The sequence below is a fragment of the Somniosus microcephalus genome, chromosome 22 (assembly GCF_052327205.1).
Source record: "Somniosus microcephalus isolate GS21.2 chromosome 22, FLI_Smic_1.0, whole genome shotgun sequence".
Taxonomy (NCBI): domain Eukaryota; kingdom Metazoa; phylum Chordata; class Chondrichthyes; order Squaliformes; family Somniosidae; genus Somniosus; species Somniosus microcephalus.
Window position 1 is genome coordinate 55,320,824 of NC_141008.1, and position 16,170 is coordinate 55,336,993.

Genomic DNA, 16,170 nt, shown 5'->3' on the forward strand with positions numbered 1-16,170 from the left:
GCGCAGCACCCATTTTTCACCCCACCTGCAAAACTGGCCCGTGCCCCCTGAATCTGCGCCGGCCGATGACAGCGACCGATTCAAGGGGCGGGAACAGAGTGGCAGGAGGCTCGTGGGGCGCTAACTAAAGGGGAGGTGGCGGGCGGGGGGAAAAAAATCGTCCGACTGTTGCGTCTTTGAACGCAGGATCCGTGCCGCGATCTGGCAGCCCGGCACTCCTCTCGAGTGCCGGGCTGCGGGCACGGCTCCCCGCTCCCCGGTGGTCCAGGTAGGGCCCCGCAGCGTTGTGGGCTTGGGCCCTCCCCTTTAATGAGGGGAAGAGCACTTCCATGCGGCAGCGCTACGTGGCCCAGTGCGTAGCGCTGCAGAACGCACCGCCCCGATATTTGGGGTTAGTGCTCTAAGAAGGAAGTGGAGTGCTTGAATTAGCGCCCCACCTCCCTCTTGGGGCACTAAAACTGAAGCTCGCGATCGCTGGCGCTATTTTTCAGCGCCCAGGCGATGTTAGCGACCCAGAATGGTCTTAACGATTTTTCCCCCTAAGAGTTTTATATGTTTCACTGAGATCACCTCTCATTCTTCTAAACTCCAGAGAGTATCGGCCTAGTCTACTCAATCTCTCCTCATAGGACAGCCCTCTCATCCCAGGGATTAGTCAATTTCTTATGTTCTTAAATGGAAGGTAATGCATATTGAAACAGGAAATGTCAAACATGTACACAATGAAAGGATGTCCAGTGGTAGACATAAAAAGGATTTGGGTGAGATTATTGACCATTCACTTAAAGTTTTCAGTCAACTGCTTGTATTTATACAGCACTCCTCACATAGAGAATGTCTATCATGGAATTTGGAGTGGGGAGGTGATGAAGAGATGGAAGGCACGTACAAAAAGACAAATTTGTAGGAGGCCTTTGGAGGTTTGGAGCAAGCAAGGTGAAATGGTTTTGGGAGGGAATTTAAAGGGCAGGGGTCTTAGTGACGAAGGAGTGGGGGACAAGCTAGAGCCCAGAGTTATTTTTATACATTCATGGGATGTGGACGTTGCTGGCAAGGCCAGCATTTATTGCCCATCCCTAATTGCCCTTGAGAAAGCCTTTCCACCATCTGCAGGGCACAAGTCAGGAGTGTGATGGAATACTCTCCACTTGCCTGGATGAGTGCAGCTCCAACAACACTCAAGAAGCTTGACACCATCCAGATCAACGAAGCTCGCTTGATCTGCACCCCATCCCCCACCTTAAACATTCACTCCCTCCACCACCGGCGCACCGCGGTTGCAGTGTGTACCATCTACAAGATGCACTGTAGCAATTTGCCAAGGTTTCTTTGACAGCACCTCACAAACCCATGACCTCTACCACCTAGAAGGACAAGGGCAGCAGCCGCATGGGAACATCACCACCTCCAAGTTACCCTCCAAGTCACATATCATCCTGACTTGGAAATACATTGCTGTTCCTTCATAGATCAAAATCCTGGAACTCCCTCCCTAACAGCACTGTGGGAGCACTTTCACCACAGGGACTGCAGCAGTTCAAGAAGGCGGCTCACCACCACCTTCTCGAGGGCAATTAGGGATGGGCACTAAATGCTGGCCTTGCCAGCGATGCCCGCATCCCAGGAACAAGTAAAGAAAATGTGGTGGTGAGCCGCTTTCTTGAACCGCTGCAGTCTGTGTGGTGAAGGTACTCCCACAGTGCTGTTAGGGAGTTCCAGGATTTTGCCCCAGTGACGATGAAGGAACGGCAATATATTTTACAAGTCAGGATGGTATGTAACTTGCAGGGGAACTTGGAGGTGGTGGTGTTCCCATGCGCCTGCTGCCCTTGTCCTTCTAGGTGGAAGAGGTCGTGCGTTTGGAAGGTGATGCTGAAGAAGCCTTGGCGAGTTGCTGCAGTTCATCTTGTAGATGGTACACACTGCAGCCACGGTACCCCGGTGGTGGAGGGAGCGAATGTTTAAGGCGGTGGATGGGGTGATGTTCAACTGTTATCAATGGGGCTAAATGGACAACGGAGGAACATCTTGAGGGTGTTTTACTTGTCTTACCGATGTGAGTACACTGCGAGTGGATGTCTGTTCTCTCTGGAGTTTAGAAGAATGAGAGGTGATCTCATTGAAACATACAAGATTCTGAGGGGGATTGACAGGGTAGATGCTGAGAGGCTGTTTCCCCTGGCTGGAGAGTCTAGAACTATGGGGCATAGTCTCAGGATAAGGAGTCGGCCATTTAAGACTGAGATGAGGAGGAATTTCTTCATTCAGAGGGTTGTGAATCTCTGGAATTCTCTGCCCCAAAGGGCTGTAGATGCTCAATCAATGAATATATTCAAGATCGAGATCGATAGATTTTTGGACTCTAGAGGAATCAAGAGATATGGCGATCAGACGGGAAAGTGGATTTGAGGTTGAAGTTCAGCCACGATCTGATAGAATGGCGGAGCAGGCTCAAGGGGCCGAATAGCCAACTCCTGCTCCTAATTCTTAGGTTCTTGCTGACTCGCCTCCTTGGGGTAAGCCCAGAGTGGGCAAAATCTGAGGTCTGCTAATGAGTAGTAGCGTGCAAACACATGTGGCTGGCTCTGCCTCGGGCCTAATCCTTGTGTTGGTGTCCATTGACTGGTCCCCTTGTTTGCAATCACCACAGCGGGCAGATGCTGAGCCTAGTGGCTAATCATTGTCTTGAGTACACAATGGGTATTGGAGTGAACGCTGAACGGACGGGTGTGCTGACTAATTATGCTCCATGGGAAAAGATAGTCAGAAGCACACTGTTAATTAAATGAAAGTGAGGATCAGTGTGGCAATAATTGCACAAGCTAACTGAGAAGCCGGTAGCTCTGGGCAGACTCAATGAGGTTCCTTTCTACACACATCCCTGATACCAATGAGGCACTGTAACGACACACCGTGATAGAACTCTATACAGATCTGGTTGTTTATGTGAGAAAAAGGGGGATGAACCATATAGTGGGTGCAAACAAGAATGATTCCAGAGACTCACGAGGAAAGGTTTAAAAATTACATAGAATCTACAACACAGAAACAGGCCATTTGGCCCAACTGGAACAAGGCTGGTGTTTATGCTCCACACGAGCCTCCTCCCACCCCTCTGCACTATCAGCATTTCCTTCTAGTCCTATCTTCCTCGTGTGTTTATCCAGCTTCCCCTTAAATGCATCTATACTGTTCGCCTCAACTACTCCCTGTGGTAGCGAGTTCCACATTCTCACCACTCTGTGAGTGAAGAAGTTTCCCCTGGATTCCCTACTGGATTTCTTGGTGACTATCTTATATTGATGGTTTTGCTCTTGCCCACAAGATAGACCACACTCTACCCTATCAAAACCTTTCTAAATTTTAAAGACCTCGATTAGGTCACCCTTCACAGCCTTCTCTTTTCAAGAGAAAAGAGACCCAAGCCTGTTCATCCTTTCCCGCTAGGGATACCCTCGCACGTCTGGCATCATCCTCGTAAATCCTCTCTGCACTCTCTCCGGTGCCTCTGTATCCATTCTTTAGTACAGGTATGACGACCAGAACTGTGCGCAATACAGGCAGTGTCTATATCGGGCGGTGTCTGTATCGGGCGGTGTCTGTATCAGGCGGTGTCTATATCGGGCGGCGTCTATATCGGGCGGTGTCTATATCGGATGGCGTTTATAGCGGGCGGTGTCTACGTCGGGCGATGTCTGTCGGGCGGTGTCTATATCGGCGGTGTTTATATCGGGCGGAGTCTATATCGGGCTGTGTTTATATCGGGCGTTGTCTATATCGGGCGGTGTTTATAACGGGCGGAGTCCATATCGGGCGGTGTCTATATCGGGCGGTGTCTTTATCGGGCGTCGTTTTTAAACAGGCAGCAATGCCAGGTTCCCATCCATGTGGCAAGTTAAAAACCTACCTGACCAGCTGTTCAAATCATACCTGGGGGTTTAATATGAAAGACACAGGCAAGAAGTGAGTTCAAAACAGTTTATTTTTTTATATTTTTTTATATTTCAGACAAACACATTGATTTCTGGACCACAGTAGAGGATGGAAACCTTTCACAAACTTTTTATTTTTGAAAATACAAATATAAAATTATACTTTCCACATCTGTGATGTGAGAGAGCCCCATCCATATATTTTACAACAGGGCTTAGTAAGCCGTACACAGGGACCTGAAAGATGCTTTTACTAGTCATGTTTACAGTGTTGTCAGTTCAGATTTTGATTAGTTGAGGTGAGAGCCAAGGAGGGACAGGAGTGAGCCACAGTGACTAAACATCTGCAGGAACATCTGCCCCCGCAACCAACACACCGCCGTGCTCATCTAATGACGCCAGGTTTTTTTTTGTAAATGGAGACAACTAAGGTGCAAGCCAAGGCCCACGCTGAGGGAAACCACCAAAAACGAAGTGTACAGAGAAGACCATAAACCAGTCATGGGCAAAGACTTCCTCTGTTGACTGGAGTGAAATCATAAACACAGATCAACAGACCGAGTTTACAAGTTTCTACAAGGAGCGAACACAGGAACTCTTTCCCCTCCACACCCCCCCGCCCAACGTGACAGTTTTAGGTTCCCTGTCCTTCTGCAAACACCTTCCTCTAGGCAAGGATTAACTCACTGATCACAAGTGTGGGAGAAACGCAAGATTAAATGCTTCCCCCTGAAGCGGTGCTTGGTAAAACAATCAAAAGAAAGTCAATACTTGAGGTATATTTATCAGGGCTTTATCTTTTTTTTTCCCCTTCAGAACCAGGAGAAAACTTCAAAGCATTGAAAAAGAACTTGCATTTACATAGCGCCTTTCAGGACGTCCCAAAGTGCTTTACAGCCACTTCCTTGAAGTGTAATCGCGGTTGTCAAGAGGGCGGTAACCGCCCGTTGAGTACGATAACTCAAGAAATGCCAACTCCGAATGTCAGTCTCAATTGTCATTCAACGGAGGGGTTTCGCTCCGGAGAGCGAGGAGAAGGGGAGGGAGCTACGGCACTCCTGAGCAGGCCTGTGGAGAGAGGGCGGTGACCTGGTACAGTGCGAGATAAAGGTACTTTTGCCTTTAGAGAGAGCAAGGTAATGTTGTGACGTCGCAAAGTGCTTTCAGATGATGACTCTCTTTTGGAGTGTGGTGGCCTTTGCTACGTAGGCTAACGCATTGTGGGGAAACTGGCACCTCCTAACCAGGTGGAGGTGACGGAGGTGGGACAGGCATGGGGTTTAGAATATCACAATAATAATATGAAGCAGAAGACAGTGGAAATACACAGCAAGTCACTGGGTCTGATGGCGGGTCGAGTGGACCTTTCATCACCAACGTTAGCCTGTTTCTCTTTCAGCAGGTCTTGTCACAATGAAGCCCTCTCCTTTTCTTAACGTGGTGTTTTGTTGGTGTATGCTGACAATTCAACCTTCACAATGTACCCTGTTCAAATGGTGGTTTGCAGCAATGTATAATTGTATTTCGAGTCGATTTGTTAACAATGTTGTGAGAGCATTGTACATAGAACTGCATCAAGCGAACTGACCTTTCAAGAAAGAAAGAACTTGCAATTTAGACAGCGCCTTTCACGACCTCAGGACGCCTCACAGCCAATGAAGTACTATTTGAAGTGTAGTCACTGTTGTAATGTGGGAAACACGGCAGTCAACCTGCGCACAGCAAGCTCCCACAAACGTCAATGAGATAATGACCGGATCATCTAATTTTAGTGATGTTGGTTGAGGGACCGGACGACCGAGGAGAACTTCCCCTGCTCTTCTTCGAATCTTTTACTTCTACCTGAGAGGCGCCTCGGTTTAACAGCACCTCCGACAGTGTGGCACTCCCTCAGCGCTGCACTGGGAGGTGTCAGCCTGGATTTTTGTGCTCAAGTCTCTGGAGTGGGACTTTGAACCCACGACCTTCTGACTCGGAGGCGAGTGTGCTGGCCCACTGACACCTCCAGGACCTGGATTCAATAGAGCCCAGACTGATGGGACTAAAGTCTTCACCTGGCTGTAAAGGGCCCTGAGTGAAATGGGTTTGGGCATTCTCAGTCCAGCTCCTGGTGAGAGTGGGCCTACAAGCACTAAAGGGGCGCTGACTGGCGATATCACTCAGACTGGCCTAAGGATGGTTAGTGTGAGAAATGGGGGAAAAAAATGGTGCAGTAGGAGATGCCCTTCTGAAGTTTGGGACGTTGCTTGGGGCAAAGTGTGGCTGTGGTATGCTTGACTGGGAGAGTGCTTGACACTTGAAATGGGAAATGTTCCACACTAACTTCACTCATCTTGATGAGCATCAATAGTCACCATACAAAGAAATTGCTTAAAATGCTTTCCATTTCAATTCTCTTTTGTTTGAATTAACAGCGATTCACCCATGAAGGACAAAGAAATATTAAATATCATTTTTTTTTTTTTTAAATAGAGTGTGGCGGATTTTCCCCGCTTGCTTGGGTTTCGACGGAGCGCCGCGCCGACCAGCGCAAGTGGTGTTGAGACAGCTTCACGTGACCCGCACACACGTACGGCTCATGCAGTTTGTTTCCAGGGCGGCTGGCGACAGTTTACTCGATAAGACTTAAAGGGAACGGCAAATACGATCGCGCTGAGCAAACAGCTAGGAATTAAAGTAATCACAAGGCATCAGTACAAATAAATTGCTTGGACTGAATCGTGCAGACGGAGCCCAGAGGACAAAGTGAGCTGCCTGCCTGAGATTGGTTTAGAAGTTTTCTTTTTTATGTTTGTGTGAAAGAAAGAACGAACAAACTTGCATTTATATAGCACCTTTCACCACCTTGGGACGTCCTCCAAGCGCTTTACAGCCAATGAAGCACTCTTGAAGTGTAGTCACTGTTGTAATGAAGGCAGCCAGTGAGAGGGCACAAAGCATCCTCAGAGGCTCCTTTACACAACCTATTGAACCTGATGTTGTCCAGGGGGGCAGTGACCGGGGGCATCGCGTCGTTGGGCTGTTTCGATATGATAAGAGAGAGAACCAGCCATCTCTCAATCCCTCCACTCCCAAAATGCAAGAAGCACCTTAAAGTGCTACAATCAAATGTGGTTCGAGACACTGGAAGCCAATAGCTGTCCACAGTACGTCATGTCCACAAAGAGCAGCTTCCTCCAAAACCAGTTGTTTCCTATCAAGATGGAAGAATTTTCTTGGAAAAGGGTCTGTGCTAAGATACTGGTGCAGGGAGTGGCGGGGGGCAGAAAGCTCTCCTATAGACCCAGCACTTGGATTAGTAAGGAACACAGAGCCCTAAAAATACAGCCACGAGCTCAGCCCCCAGTGCTGCCTTCTGCAAGTGTGCTTAATATTCGTCACGGTGTTTCGAATAGCGTTACGTGACGCAATGATCAGTCACGCGATGATGTTGCGAAGTGGCTGATCGCATCACAGCTTGCGAGCATACTCCTGTGCCCAGGATGAGAGGAAAATGCCCCCCTTTCCGTCAAAGTTAACTTTCTCTAGGCATCCAGGTCAAAGAACTGCAGCGATGTTGAGAAAAGGGAAGCTGGCAATATAAAGCTCTCCGCAGTCCCAGCAGACACTCGTCATGAGGAATTGACAGCACTGTGAAAAGTGCTGTGATGGTAGTGGAGTGGAAGGTAGAACTCCACCATCAAATATGGCAAGAGACAAGGCAAGACTTTGGAATACAGGGCCAAGATCTTGCACCACAGCAGGACTATAGGAGGGAAGACTTCTTTCTGTCTAGCTGTTTAGGGCTCGATTTCCCCCCTGCGATCAGGGAGCTAGGATGGGGAAAGGGCAGGGGGTGATGAAGCCCATCTAGAAATAATGCATTTGTTTTGTTCGCCTCTCTCTTCTTCTGTGTCTTCCTTGTTTCTGTTTAGTGGGTCGTTTTGGGCTTTATTGGGCTACTGCACCGCAGTTTGGGTACACTGAGGTTCCAATCCGTTGGGCTGGATAGCAGTCTGTGTTTATATCATTCCGTATTTCTACTGCAGTCTGCAATTCAATCTACAAAGTAAATAACAAGGGGAGGAGACGTTAAAGAGGCAGCGAGTGAAGTGTTTATAACAAACAGCAAAACTGCAGCACAATAATCAACAGGGCTGCCATTGGAATCCAATATCCAATCAGCCCTCTGCAAACAGCTTACATTTGCCCATTTCAAGTCAATTTCATAAATTGATTGACCATTTTTAAAAAAAAAATTCCTCAGATGATGAAACACAATTTGCAGGCAGATTATCGAAAGGGAAGAAAATGTCTTGGAGCAAATAATTAGACAGTATCAATCTTGATGCCAGAGCTTTATATATACACATCTGCAAAGGGAAAGTGTCAGTTTAAACTCTCTGCTGATTCATCTGTCACCAGCAGAGGAGCCATGTGCACGTCAAAGATTTTCCTGTGCCAAGAATCAAGGTGATAAATTTGATCGGAGCCTTTGGCTCAAGATCCTGAACACAACGCCTTGTTTCAAAGGGTCACACATTTCGAGGTCACCCCTCGCCTGTTTACCGGTTCTAGCCCGGTCCGTTTATCGTTGGACCCGATAGAAGTGAGGCAAGGCAGATTACAGCCAGTCTGGGAGGGTATCAATGGCAGGCAAGAAACCCAAACTGCACTCCAGAAAAAAAAATAGTACCGGTGATCTCGGACGCCGTGCCGTGAGGTTCGTAACACTAAATTTGAAAGCTGAGAGAGACAGCACAGTGTGTCGTATATATCCTCTGTCCCCTCAACTCAAGTCTCCCACAAGTCAGTCAAGAGCGGAGATGGACTCGAGGTAGAGCTGCTTCACTGTATGTACAAAGAGATACACCGCATGAGGGGCATCCCATATTCCGAGGTGTTCCGTGTTTATCCGCAAGTGTCATGGATCAGATCACGCAGCTCTCTTCCCTCACCAAGGGGATTGCCAAAGGAATTATTCTGGGAATTGGGTGTTTAGGTGCGATGATCTTGGTTCTAAAGTAGTAGCTCTGGGGTAACATGGCAAGCTCCCGGGAACCAGTCTCCATCTGTTGTGCTGCGACAAATATGGAGAAGACTACAGTGCAGAGTCATCCGTAGAGAGCTGTTCCAATAAAGGTTTATCAATGTTAGTTTCAACACGAGCTGCTAAGACCAACTGGTGTGGCCCCCGTCCATCTACCAACTGGTGTGGCCACCGTCCATCTACCAACTGGTGTGGCCACCGTCCATCTACCAACTGGTGTGGCTACCGTCCATCTACCAACTGGTGTGGCCGCCGTCCATCTACCAACTGGTGTGGCCGCCGTCCATCTACCAACTCGTATGGCCCCTGTCCATCTCCCAACTGGTGTGGCCACCGTCCATCTCCCAACTGGTGTGGCCCCCGTCCATCTACCAACTGGTGTGGCCACCGTCCATCTACCAACTGGTGTGGCCACCGTCCATCTACCAACTGGTGTGGCTGCCGTCCATCTACCAACTGGTGTGGCCGCCGTCCATCTACCAACTGGTGTGGCCGCCGTCCATCTACCAACTCGTATGGCCCCTGTCCATCTCCCAACTGGTGTGGCCACCGTCCATCTCCCAACTGGTGTGGCCCCTGTCCATCTGTCAACTGGTGTGGCCACTGTCCATCTCCCAACTGGTGTGGCCACTGTCCATCTCCCAACTGGTGTGGCCACTGTCCATCTCTACCTGCTGTAACATGAATGCCTCGCAACACTTTAACCTGGCAGTGAACAACCTTTTCTTTGAAGATTGAAAGTATTCAATTACAAAAATCGACTAGATAAACAAAACTAAACTAGCCAACTACATGACCTTCTGTTGATAAACTTAGCCGGCGCCCTAGGTTTTCGTGTCCTCTAATTACCTGGGACACTCGCTCGAGCACCAATGTTCTTACAACGGGCTCTTGACAACAGAGCTACAATGCCGATGGAGTGTATAATCCTATTAACATCTACCTGCCTGGGATAACCACCATGCTGAGGGTATTCTCATTGGTTTCAAACTGCTAAAGGAATTGGAGAGTGTGCGTTTGAGACCATCTCATGCGCAGAAGAGCTGAGTGCTAGAAGGAAGGGCAGATCCACCCACCTATTGAGTTCCCGACTGCCAGCGGGCACCGTTTTGGAACGTGCCACTGAACGGATAAAGGGGCAAAGATAACCTGGACGTTTCACTTCTCTTTGTCTCCCTTCGTCTCACTTAAAGGTGGAGCATCCCATCTACAGTGAGGCTGTCCCAACGTTGGACTGCCTGGTAACACAAATTCATGTGCGCCCCCTCCACCCACCCACCTCCGTCCATCCCCCAAGCTGGTGGGCAACCACCTTTGTTCCTGACCTCGTGTGGCACCCCCAAAAAGCAGAAAAAACCAGAGGGTGCACAATGCCAATGTGTATCAGTGCTGAGCACTGGTGGTTTTAGCCTGAGGCTGCCATTGCCAGAATCAGAATGCAAGTCCCGGTCTAAAAGATGAATTCCAAAGACATTAAATATTTGAGCCAATGGCCAAACACGTCAATGGGTTTTTGCACAATTTTTAAAGTGCAGACATTATTAGTTTGTACCACATGTAAGTCATTAACCAAATCAACCTCCGGCTCTCTACATGACCTTATAAAGTACAGTGGGAACTAGCGGTTGATTCGGAGCTACACCAGGCTGGGAGGAGGGGGAGGAGGTAGGGGCAGATTCAATCCTTTCTCTTCTGTTTTAATAGCAAAAACCAACAGATCTGGAATATTACACGCTTTCATATACATTAGGTCAGGGTGAGATCAAAGGGTCAACTCAGGAGATTTCCAATTCAGCAATCAATGGGTACTAAACAAAAGACTTGTATTTATACAGCCCCTTTCACGACCTCAGGATGTCCCAAAGAGCTTTACAGCTAATATCTGCGTGGCAAAGCTGCCAAGGAAGATCTGGCACAAATGCTTCAAAGGAATCTGCGCTGATTCCTCTTTCTTCAGTGCCTCTTCGTGGCAATGGTGACTCTCATTACTACTGAAGTCAGTCGGGGGCGCTGCGGGCAACCTTTCAACTCAGAAATGATTCCCGCGGCGTCACGTGACCCTGGGTCATCATGTCCCTCCTCGCCGTCCACCATTTTAGACGCGAGGCAGCCATTTTATTGTCGCAGAATTACTGGCTCAGGACAACCGCGGGGAACGCGCAAAAAAAAAAACAATGGCAACCCCGCCAAGCGCTTGGCGCATCGCTTTGCCGCATCTAGGTTGCGGTGGAGGTCCTTCTTGCACCGTCACTGTGGCTCGTACTTGGGTCCCTCTCCCCCCCCCCCCCCAAAACCAGGCCCCTCACCTCAGGTTCAAGTTCAAGTTCTAACAGCGGTGACCTATTTGCACCGAGTTCAGTCAAACAGCTTTCAGGTCAAAAAAATCACCAACACTTACCCAATGAATTGAAACTAGTCTAAGCAAGATGTGTAACATTCATCAGCTGTACATTGCTGTACAATGAAAAATAAAATTTGAGCAAAACAGAGCCATGCTACCTTAAAGTCCAAGCTACAAGACCAAATTAAAAAATAAAAAACTTTATGGACTCCTCTGAAAGTGACGGAATTCAGTCACAAAAAACCTTAACAAACCCAATGCTCTAGACGAGTGAGAACTAAAGTAAACCTTACTATATAGGCAGACATGTTAAAACATATTTTATTTCTTTAAAAATATTTGTGCTGTGGGCCACTGGGACTGTGGTTTAAGTGTATATAAACATTAAAACTTATCACACAATCACTTTTTTATCAATTTCATCTGAGCTTTTAAAAAAATATGGATTCTTTTCTTAATAAAATCATTTTCATAATTATAGCTTGCGTCCCTCTTAAAAATGATAAAAACCCAGTTTTGCATATCTAGCATTAGCATTTAAGGTAGTATGGCAGCCCCTTTAAGAGACAAGGGTGGGGGAATCCACTTAATGCCTTCCATCTGCCTGCGTTAAAATGTCATGAAAGCTTTGGTTAGTCGAAACCACGTCAGATCAGCAGAATTGCCCCAACATTATAATGGTTAGTAATTACCTTTTTTTTTTAATTATTAATTATTAAATACAGGAAATCCTATCCTTACTGGTCCTAGATCTCATTTAACTACATCTAATAACTTGTATTTTTACCTTTTTTTCTTTTAAAAAAAATGTTTTTTTTTCAACCTTTTTTTTTTCTTCTTTTAAACTTACAATACGTCTACGACTAATACTCAAGATTTATTATTGGAGAGAGAATTATTTTTGTCTTAAAAATCACTACGCTAAGCATCAAAGACAGCACTCCAGGACGACAGCAATTGTACACACTAGCAAAAATACATCAATATCTACCAATGAACCAGGGGAGGGAGGGGCGGGGGAAAATGTATCTCCGTGAGGTGAAAGGGTATGAGGATAAATAAAATAAACTAGGAAATACAGTACAGAATTATCAACAACCCCCCAAAAATATATATATATATATATCAATACAAATGTTCCCTGGTTACAATCAGATCTTAGGGAACCATTGTTTTTTTCCCCCAAGAACACCGTCTTTTTTTTCTTTAAAATGTGTATTATTATCTTTTACTTTCACTCCTTGATCAAGTCTTTTCTCATTTATAAAAATCTTGAGCATCCAGCGTTTTACAAACCAGTTGTTCCGAAGGCAAAAGTAAAACTGGGATTTAAAAAAAAGTCTTTTTTTTCCCCCCCTCTCCAAAACAACCCTGACAGGATCCACTATCATGTAACGTCGCAATATTTGACTGCCTCTATGGTCAGCCTGTGTCTGTTTATAGTCCAGGCCATATACGCTCGTCGCCAACTGCTCTGTAACCTATCGAAACAAAAAAAATAATAATCCAGGAGTGCAGCATCTATCCTTTATAGGAGTTTTCTCGTCTATTCGTCAGTGTGTTAACAAAGGGTCTATAGTACCAGATTCGGCATGTTAAGGAGTTACTGATATTTCTTGTTAAAACAAAGGACTTGTCGCTTTGCCTCATCTTGTCGTAGCAAGACACTTTGAAGTAGCCTGCACCATTCCCACTTCATCACACCACCTAACAAGGTGTCATTCTATTGGCTGTTGGAGCCCTACTTGTCCCAATTTAATTTAAAAAAGACAAAAATGTAACAAAAAGAAAATTAGAATATCCTTCATACACCTCCCCCTGCCTAAGGGGGGACTAGGACCATAACAAAATGCCAAATAATTAACATGTGCAAATAGGAATTGTCAGTTTCTCCCTACCGATCACAGTGCAACGATGTTTGTTTTTTAAAAATTTTATCTTAATTATCTTTAAGTCTACAATAAATTAATCTTTAGAATGCTTCTATGCTGAAACCAATACAGCACTGAGGTATTCGTAGAACTTTGCTCTCTAATTCAGTTATACAGCGTAAAATGGATAAGAGACTTGTGAGTTTTGCTTTAGTATTGCCATCCTATGTCTTTAAACAGGCAATAGAGTGAATGACAGGGCACTTGCCTAACAACAGATTAAGGAGAGAAAAGAGAATGGCTGAAATGTGACAATAATTCGAAAGCTTCTGTTAATTCCGAGGCTGGAGAGAAAACTCCTTAGCCTTTTCACTCTTTTTCTTTTAAAAATAAAATCATCAATTTAATTAATTAAAACTTGTTTGAGTTACCATTTGGGATTTTTTTTCTTCAGTGAAGTGAAAAATAAATTTTCATTTCTAATGTGAAATATTCAATTCGGGTTGTTTTTTTTTAAGAAAAAAGAAAAGCACAATCGAGACAGCCCCAGACTGTCGACCGAAGGTATTTTACTCGAGCTGTCCGCGAGGGCCTGAAATCGACCAGAAATTAAAACATACCGGTAATGGCGTGAGTGAGTACAGTCAGTAATTCTATCAGAGTTGGCTACAGAGCAAGTTGAACAGTGTTACACTAGTATCATTACAGGGTAGCCCGGGCAATCAGACTTGGCGGGATTTCCAACTCAGCCCGAGTTAGAGAACCCTGACTTCGCCAAGTGCGTCACTACCCTAGAGCACCACCATAAGCAACAAAAAAAATAACCAAACATTTGTACCCCTCTCTCTCTCTCTCTCAATCTCTCTCTTTGAATAGAATATATGCAGCCACTTGGAATCGTTATTTACAACATTTGAGAATTCACAACTTCAATGACAAAAAATAAAATAAAACACCTTATACTATAATCACCTCTTTAAATGACGACCCGAAAACAAAAAAAGAGACAAACCTGTGAAAACAGTACTTATAGAAAAAGGACTTGGAAAAGAAATCTCATAGTCCCGACCTTATTGCCAAAAGTAGAGCTAATCAAGAGACCGGCGCAGAACAAAAAAATAGATTTATCTCTGATTGTTAGTCAGGCTACTTTTCCGCTCCTTCTAAACAACAACATTAAAAGCAGGACAGACTCGCCATTGCCCTGTTTCACTGACTCGAGACAGTGACACCCGCTCCCCACCTCCCCCCACCCCCCAAGGAGACAGTGGTTGTGCTCTAATATTCCACTGTCTGCTTTTATCAGTATCAACGTTGTTTCTGTCATTTATCCGAAACCCACTCTCCCCCGCACCCTCCCCCTTAAACATTTACAGTTCTTGAGAATTTGCGAAATCCAACGGTGGGGAGCGGGGTGGGGGGAGTGTTGGTGGGGGGGGGGGGGGGGCTCTTATAAACTAAAACAGGGCTCTTTCCCAGGCAAAAAAACACGCACACACGCAAAGTTTGAAGAGAGTACACTGCAGCATTAATGGTGCCAGAAGTATTATATACAGACTAAAAGCTACATCACTATTCATAACACAAATAGCAGGAAAAAAGAATATCTTGTGATTCAAATAAATTTCAAAATAAATCAAGAAACACTAAAAAGACTATTATTATTAATCATTTAAAATGCCATTTTCTTTCATCTTATCCTAAGATTATGATACAGTAGACCACTGAGATGATGCAATTTCATTTTTTTTCTCTAAAAAAAACATTTAGTCCACAGAGTGCCACCTCCAGTTTTATTCGCTCAGTGATGATGTAGTGCTCATTGGTGTGTGTTTTATTTTTAGTTTTCCTCTTCGTTTTGATGACATCACCTGAATCTGGGGCCAGTCAGAAAGTTCGCCCAGTCTTGCCTGGAGCTCCTGATAAACTCTGTGTGGGGGGGGGGGGGGGGGGGGGAGAGCGGGTGAGAGGTGGAGGGGTGAGTGGGAAAGAGGCAGAGGGGAGATTGAGAGGAGGGGAGAAAAAAAAACCCAGAATAAGATTAAGTCACGTCGCCGACCATTTTGAGTCACTATTTAAACAACAACAACAACAATGCGGGGTATGTAATCTACAAAGAAAAAGACACTAAACGCTATTTAGGAGGCACGAGAATTCGGGAAGGAAGGATACACAGTAGATTGCACGACAGGAAAAAAATGTTTCATGAATAACTAAGAGAGAGAGAGATAGGATGATGTTTAAGTGCAAATCCTGATGGACTTGCTGGGACTGATGTTTGGGCTCTCAACTGATCAGATCATTGTCTGAAGACCATCTCGCCTGATGATCCCCCTCACTGCAGTTCCATTTGGAGCTAGTGAATATCCCTCAACCACAAGGTTTAAATTGGGCTGGGCTACCCAATGTATTGCTTCATTTGTGCCCCACTCAGGTAATATGGTGTCATCGTTCCTCTTGCACTTCTCACCTAATACTAACGTAGCTAAAGTTCCCTCTCCTTCTAACGCTCCCGCTACCTCACCTCCCCACCCCCCACAATATTAGGCAATATTGTCCCTAAGCTGTGCCAGTGACCATCTACTAGGTTGGCGCACACATCCAGCCATGGGGTTGACCTTGTCATGAGATTTTCCTTCTTGCCCTGTGCGGGATGGGCAGAGCACCTCATTGCATCTACTCAATGCCTTTGCCCCAATGGGGTGGCTGAGACCCTCAGTGTTTCACGCCAACAATCACAGGTACAAACTACTGCAAGACACCTCACTCACGCTTCCCCCTCCCCTTCAAATCTCTTGATTGCAGACATAATGCAACCCCACACCCCAGTGCCTCCTTGTCTGTCTGGAATGTCTACCTTTACATGCCTCAAACTAGACAATCAGGTACACAGACTTTAAAAATAAGTGGCAAATAGCCAAATTTAGGGACACTCTAATTTACTACGCATAGTGCATTTATTATTCAATAGCTTAATATTTTCATTTTTTGAACTAT

General features: G+C 45.8%; 1 protein-coding gene across 1 annotated transcript in view; it reads right to left on the reverse strand.

Moving 5' to 3' along the window:
• Positions 1–3,964: 3,964 nt before the first annotated feature.
• Positions 3,965–16,170, reverse strand: part of LOC147102401 (RNA-binding protein Musashi homolog 2-like) — a 269,465-nt gene continuing 257,259 nt past the window's right edge. Inside the window, exon 9 of the mRNA XM_085964792.1 lies at positions 3,965–15,102. The gene's annotated coding sequence lies outside the window, so the exon portion shown is untranslated. The remainder of the gene's footprint in view (positions 15,103–16,170) is intronic.